Source organism: Corythoichthys intestinalis, chromosome 16, assembly GCF_030265065.1.
Source record: "Corythoichthys intestinalis isolate RoL2023-P3 chromosome 16, ASM3026506v1, whole genome shotgun sequence".
Taxonomy (NCBI): domain Eukaryota; kingdom Metazoa; phylum Chordata; class Actinopteri; order Syngnathiformes; family Syngnathidae; genus Corythoichthys; species Corythoichthys intestinalis.
In genome coordinates this window covers 271897-279869 of record NC_080410.1, presented here as the reverse complement: position 1 = coordinate 279869, position 7973 = coordinate 271897, and the positions used below count along the sequence as shown (strand labels likewise).

The window sequence follows — 7973 nt, the reverse complement described above, 5'->3', positions numbered from 1 at the left end:
ATATTGTTTTTTTTTACCTTCAACCACTAAAAATATTCACTGGCATCAGAATAACAGTCAACAAGTCACAACAACTAGAAGAATTTTGAATTAACAGAATCTATATAACTCAAACGCACAACAACAAACTACTGAACTAGAACAACAAACAACTCAACTAGAACAACAAACAACCAGTGAGCTTTTTTTTTAAAAAAAAACAATTTGCACACTTTTTGGCCATGTTTTTGGCTAAAGAAAATGCCGCATTTGCAGCTAATGTTTGATGCCCGTAGTCGGTTAATGCAAAGGCCACATTGCCCACATTTCTGGCTTTGTGGCGTGGCCACCACTGCGGGGTCCACCTGAGTAAAGAGGGTGAATGCATTGAAGAGAGACAGATCCAGCATATGATATGATATGATATGATATGGACATTGGCCATCGTAATGTCCTCCAGCAGCAAGAATATGTGGCAGATGCCTGCAAATAACACACACACAAAAAAAACACATCAGATGATGTCAGATGACCAGAGAGCTTTGATGCAAAGTTTTGAAAAAGACATAACATATGCTTACCTGGTCCAAGTGATCGACTGCCGCTTTACACAGATTGTAGTCCAAAATAATCTTGGGCTTTTTTTTAGACAATCTGCTGGATAATGTCGTCCGGGCAAAACAGATTGACAGTAGTCTCGGGGCTACTGATCCTGGCAATTGCAAAAAGCGTTGGGCCAGGCAATAGAATAGGGGGCGGGTTGAAGTGCCTCGAAACTTCATTTGTAGAGGACCACACAATTTCTTGGTTTTTGGCAAGCCATGGAGTGCTGACCTGATTCTGTTGTTGTTGCTCCTCTGCTGCTTCTGCTGTAACCTCCTCAAAATCCTAATCATCATCCTCTTCCTCCTCTCCTACAAGTGGCTCAAAATCTTCATCATAGTCTTGTGACACATCATCCTTTTCATCCATTGAGTCTGTGGGACAGTCCTCCTCCAACACCATTTTTCTTGCCTCCTCAAGAAAAAATATTCTCGCCATCTCTGCTCACCAGCAGTCACAGGGAGTAAAATGGCCTTTGAGCCGTTGGACCCCATATAAAGTTGTTTACAAACGTGACCATTCACTGAGCCAATGGGAGGAGGAAAAAGTAAAACATTCTACCAATAAGAGTTGAGATTCAATAAACAACTGCATTTTGAATTCTCAAAATGTGTCACATCAAACACCTTTTTGCGCCCTGCAGACAAGGTGCTTTGAAGTGCATTCAAAGCCGCCTTCTGCAGACCTCTGCACGCAAAAGTACAAGCACACACACATACGCACACGCTCGGTGACGTGAGAGTGCGCGTGCATGTACAAACGCACACGATTTCTCCCACAGTCGCGTCATAAAGTCAAACGTCACAAAAGTCAACTCATACTGTCCCATTGAACAAGCAACGTGCGCGCGCGCACACACACACATACCCACATACGCGCGTGCACACCCCCACCCTCACACGCGCGTGCACACACCCACTCACACACAAGTGTTCGTGAGTCCACACACTGGCCCGTTCGATCAAAGCTCAACATGAAAACTCGTTTTTTTGGTAGTAAGTAAATGCGTTTGACAATGCGGGATCAATCAAGAAAAATGATAAATAATAGTCTAGTGTCCCCTGCTGGATTTGTTGTTTTTAAGATATTCATCCAGGATCCGTTACAATCTCGTTTCAGTTGACACCCCGCTGAAGCCATAAATTGTGTAATCGTGGGAAATGCACTTTCACACACCAGGTGGCAGTGCATCAAAAAACATGAGAAATTGGGATTTATAATGGGAGTCAATGGGGACGAAAGTTGGCGTAATACTCGCTGCGTCACAAAAAAGTAGGCCTCCCACATATAATAATGACAATACCAATTTTGAAATTGTGGATGGTGCCATTTTGAAGGTAAACATGTTTTGACATTTTTTGACAATTTTCAGCCCTCTAGCTTATTTTTTGATATGCTTTATATATGATAATATGATGAGTAACAAAGCAAAACGCCAGGATTTGGCGCAATACTGCACAAGGTTAAAACAAGCACAGCTCCTCATAACAAAATTATAATGTCATGAGTTATACCTCATTTTAAAGCTTTGAGTCTCTTCTTTACAACGATATCAATCTTTTAGTTCTAACTTGAACGTGGTTCAAACAGTGTGCATTTTAATGCGACCAAATATTATACACCATCGTTTAAAATATACACAGATTAAAACAAGCACAGCTCCTCTTCAAAACATTAAAATGTCATGTGGTGTAGCTCATTTTAAAGCTAAAACTCTCATCTTTAAAATGATATCAATCTTTTTGTTTTAACTTGAACCTGGCCCAGACAGTGTGCATTTTAATGTGAACAAATACAGTATTATGCACAATCGTTTAAGATATGCACAGTTTAAAATAAACACAGCTCCTCATGAAAACATTATAATATGATGTGGTATAGCTCTTTTTAAAGCTTAAAGTCTCTTCTTTACAATGATATCAATCTTTTAGTTCTAACTTGAACGAGGTTCAAACAGTGTGCATTTTAATGCGACCAAATATTATACACCATTGTTTAAAATATACACAGATTAAAACAAGCACAGCTCCTCATAAAAATATTAAAATGTCATGTGGTGTTGCTCATTTTAAAGCTAAAACTCTCATCTTTAAAATGATACCAATCTTTTTGTTTTAACTTGAACCTGGCCCAGATAGTGTGCATTTTTTTTTTGCGAACCTCAACAAATAATACCAGCTAATGTTATCTTCCTGTAAAAAATCGTAGTATGAGGAACGGCTACCACATCCAAGGAAGGCAGCAGGCGAGCAAATTACCCACTTCCGACTTGGGGAGGTAGTGACGAAAAATAACAATACAGGACTCTTTGGAGGCCCTGTAATTGGAATGAGCACGCTCTAAACCCTATGCCGAGGACCCATTGGAGGGCAAGTCTGGTGCCAGCAGTAGCCAGTCAGCCTTGTCTCAACAATTAAGCCATGCAAGTTAAGCCTGAACGACATATCGTTTAAACATTGCCATCGCGATGTGCTTGTGCGCGATAGTCCCATCGCAAGCACGTGCGATAGTTTTTCTTTTTTTTTGATCCACATACGCCTCACTTTCTGGTCTGCACACAGCCTCCTACCCTCCTTCTCCCAGCCTTTTGATCCTCTCAGTCACTGCGGCACAACGATGGCTTTGATCTGGCCAAAGAAGCAGACTTCACACGGGCATCTGTCAAACATCGTTTAACTTGTTAAACAGTTGCAAGGAAGCCGCGCTGGAATGAATGTGTGTACTGTGGGGACGTTGGAGACATTTAAATGCCAGAAGTGATCATGAGGAGTTTGAAATTTCTACATGTCACTTCAACGGTCACAGCTAAAGTAGATAAACAGAAGCATTTAATAAAGCCAAGCATTTATCTGCTACAGTACTTTATTCTTGTTCAAAAATGATTTGGTTGGACAGTTATGTTTAAAACTTATCATAATTATGACATTTGAAGTGCTTAAAAACCATTTATTTATATACATTTTTAAAATTACTTTGGGGGGAAAAGTGAGAAAAAAACATGTCTTATATGTATCTATTTCCAATGCTAAACCTGAATAAATACATTGGGCACAAAACACACACACACACACACACACACACACACAAAAAAAGGGGGGGGTGCGCGACTTCGCGGTTTTTCACTTATCGCGGCGGGTTCTGGTCCCCATTAACCGCGAAAAACAAGGGATGACTGTACACTGTGGTGATGGTGAGTCATCTAAAGTCTTTCCAAACAGCTATTTAAGTCATCTTGTGAAAATTTCTTGAAAAAAATATATATACATTTTTTTTTAATATCGCAATATAATATCGCAATACATCGCAAACCCAAAAAAAATCGCAGCAATAGTTTTTTCCAATATCGTTCAGGCCTAATGCAAGTACAGACGGGCAAATTATCCACTCCCGACTCGGGGAGGTAGTGAAGAAAAATAACAATACAGGACTCTTTCGAGGCCCTGATGATGAAGAGCAACACTTGCAGATTATGAGGCTGCGCCGAATCCATCTGATGGAGGCTCTGTCCATGGATGATGAAAGGCGGGTAGAAGAGATTCCTGGACTGGCGCAAGACGGGCAGAGCAAAAGCATTTGCCAAGAAAGTTTTCATTAATCCAGAACGAGAGTCGTCAACAGGAACACCTGATGACGAAGAGCAACATTCACAAATTTCAAGGGTGGGCCCGAGTCCTTCTGATGAAGGCTCTGTCCTTGGACAGTGTGAGGCTGGTGGAGGTGAAATTCTTGGACCGGCGCAAGACAAAGAACAGCGCTCACAAATAACAAAAGTCCCGGAAGACTATCAGATACCGTCGTAGTTCCGACCATAAATGATGGGAGCCACTAACATTAGCTGCTAACATCAGATTCTCATGTCGATTTTTTTTTTTTTTTTTTGCGAACATCAACAAGTAATACCAGCTAATGTTAGCACGCTCTAAACCCTATGCCGAGGACCCATTGGAGGGTAAGTCTGGTGCCAGCAGTAGCCAGTCAACTGTGGCAATTCTAGAGCTAATACATGCAAACGAGCGCCGACCTCCGGGGACGCGCGCATTTATCAGACCCAAAACCCACGCGGGCGCTCTGCCGGCTTCCCCCCTTCGCGGGGCGGGATCCCCGGCGGCGCCCGGCTGCTTTGGTGACCCTGGATAACCTCGAGCCGATCGCTGGCCCTCCCGTGGCGCCGACGTCTCATTCGAATGTGTGCCATATCAACTTTCGATGGTACTTTCTGCGCCTACCATGGTGACCACGGGTAACGGGGAATCGGGGTTCGATTCCGGAGAGGGAGCCTGAGAAACGGCTACCACATCCAAGGAAGCCCCTGCCTCTCGGCCGCCCCAGGGATGCTCTTAGCTGAGTGTCCCGCCCGGGGCCCGAAGCGTTTACTTTGAAAAAATTAAACTGTTCAAAGCAGGCCCGGTCGCCTGGATACCGCAGCTAGGAATAATGGAATAGGACCCAGATGACGAAGAGCAACATTCACAGATTACAAGGGGGCGCCGACTCAATCTGATGGAGGCTCTGTCCATGGATGATGAAAGGCGGGTAGAAGAGATTCCTGGACTGGCGCAAGACGGTCAGAGGAAAAGCATTTGTCAATAAAGTTTTCATTAATCCAGAACGAGAGTCGTCAACAGGAAGAACTGATGACGAAGAGCAACATTCACAAATTACAAGAGTGGGCACGAGTCCTTCTGATGAAGGCTCTGTCCATGGACGGTGTGAGGAGGAGGTAGAAATTCTTGGACCGGCGCAAGACGAAGAACAGCACTCACAGATAACGAAAGTCCCGGAAGACTATCAGATACCGTCGTAGTTCCCACCATAAATGATGAGAGCCACTAACGTTAGCTGCTAACATCAGATGCTAACGTCGATTATTTTTTTTTGCGAACGTCAACAAATAATACCAGCTAATGTTATCTTCCTGTAAAAAATCGTAGTATGAGAAACGGCTACCACATCTAAGGAAGGCAGCAGGCGCGCAAATCACCCACTCCCAACTCGGGAGGTAGTGACGAAAAAGTAACAATACAGGACTCTTTCAGGACCTGATGACGAAGTGCAACACTGACAGATTACAAGGGTGGGCCCATTTCCTTCAGATGGAGGCTCTGTCCATGGACTGTGTGAGACAGTGTCCATTTTAATGCGAACAAATATTATGCACCGTAGTTAAAAATATACACATTTTAAAATAAACACAGCTCCTCATAAAAACATTAAAATGTCATATGGTATAGCCCATTTTAAAGCTAAAACTCTCATCTTTAAAATGATATTAATCTTTTAGTTCTAACTTGAACATGGTTCAAACAGTGTGCATTTTAATGCGACCAAATATTATGCAACATCGTTTAAAATATACACATTTTAAAATAAACACAGCTCCTCATAAAAACATTAAAATGTCATGTGATATAGCTCATTTTAAAGCTAAAACTCTCATCTTTAGAATGATATCAATCTTTTTGTTCTAACTTGAACCTGGCACAGAGAGTGCATTTTAATGCGACCAACTATTATACACCATTGTTTAAAATATACACAGATTAAAACAAGCACAGCTCCTCATAACAAAATTATAATGTTATGAGTTGTACCTCATTTTAAAGCTGAAAGTCTCTTCTTTACAACGATATCAATCTTTTAGTTATAACTTGAACATGGTTCAGTGTGCATTTTAATGGGACAAAATATTGTACACCATCGTGTAAAACATACACAGATTAAAACAAGCACAGCTCCTCATAAAAACATTCAAATGTCATGTGATATAGCTCATTTTAAAGCTAAAACTCTCATCTTTAAAATGATATCAATCTTTTTGTTCTAACTTGAACCTGGCACAGAGAGTGTGCATTTTAATGCGACCAAATATTATACACCATCGGTTAAAATATACACAGATTAAAACAAGCACAGCTCCTCATAACAAAATTATAATGTCATGAGTTATACCTCATTTTAAAGCTTTGAGTCTCTTCTTTACAACGATATCAATCTTTTAGTTCTAACTTGAACGTGGTTCAAAAAGTGTGCATTTTAATGCGACCAAATATTATACACCATCGTTTAAAATATACACAGATTAAAACAAGCACAGCTCCTCATAAAAAAATAATAATGTCATGAGTTATACCTCATTTTAAAGCTTAAAGTCTCTTCTTTAATAAGATATCAATCTTTTAGTTCTAACTTGAACCTGGGGCAGACAGTGTGCATTTTAATGTGAACAAATTCAGTATTATGCACCATCGTTTAAAATATACACATTTTAAAACAAGCACAGCTCCTCTTAAAAGCATTAAAATGTCATGTGGTGTAGCTCATTTTAAAGCTAAAACTCTCATCTTTAAAATGATATCAATCTTTTTGTTCTAACCTGAACCTGGCCCAGACAGTGTGCATTTTAATGTGAACAAATACAGTATTATGCACCATCGTTTAAGATATGCACAGTTTAAAACAAGCACAGCTCCTCTTAAAAACATTAAAATGTCATGTGGTGTAGCTCATTTTAAAGCTAAAACTCTCATCTTTAAAATGATATCAATCTTTTAGTTCCAACTTGAACATGGTTCAAACAGTGTGCATTTTAATGCGATCAAATATTATACACCATCGTTTAAAATATACACAGATTAAAACAGGCACAGCAACTCATAACAAAATTATAATGTCATGAGTTATACCTCATTTTAAAGCTTTGAGTCTCTTCTTTACAACGATATCAATCTTTTAGTTCTAACTTGAACGTGGTTCAAACAGTGTGCATTTTAATGCGACCAAATATTATGCACCATCGTTTAAAATATACACAGTTTAAAACAAGCAAATCTCCTCATAAAAACATTCAAATGTCATGTGGTATATCTCATTTTAAAGCTTAAATTCCATTCTTTACATTGATATCAATCTTTTAGTTCTAAGTTAAACCTGGCCCAGACAGTGTGCATTTTAATGTGAACAAATACAGTATTATGCACCATCGTTTACGATATGCACAGTTTAAAACAAGCACAGCTCCTCATAAAAAAATAATAATGTCATGAGTTATACCTCATTTTAAAGCTTAAAGTCTCTTCTTTAATAAGATATCAATCTTTTAGTTCTAACTTGAACCTGGGGCAGACAGTGGGCATTTTAATGCGACCAAATATTAGGCACCATCGTTTAAAATATACACATTTTTAAATAAACACAGCTCCTCATAAAAACATTCAAATGTCATGTGGTATATCTCATTTTAAAGCTAAAACTCTCATCTTTAAAATGATATCAATCTTTTTGTTCTAACCTGAACCTGGTCCAGACCGTGTGCATTTTAATGTGAACACATATAGTATTATGCACCATTGTTTAAATTATATACACATCTTAAAATAAACACAACTACTCAT

At 39.6% G+C, this 7973-nt stretch overlaps 1 long non-coding RNA gene across 1 annotated transcript; it reads right to left on the bottom strand.

The window, feature by feature from the left end:
- LOC130904503 (uncharacterized) lies at window positions 1-1314 on the bottom strand. Its single transcript, XR_009060859.1, has 2 exons — window positions 561-1314; window positions 1-462 (listed from the first exon to the last, which is right to left on the bottom strand). It is a non-coding gene; the product is annotated as an uncharacterized LOC130904503 (long non-coding RNA).
- Window positions 1315-7973: the final 6659 nt, after the last annotated feature.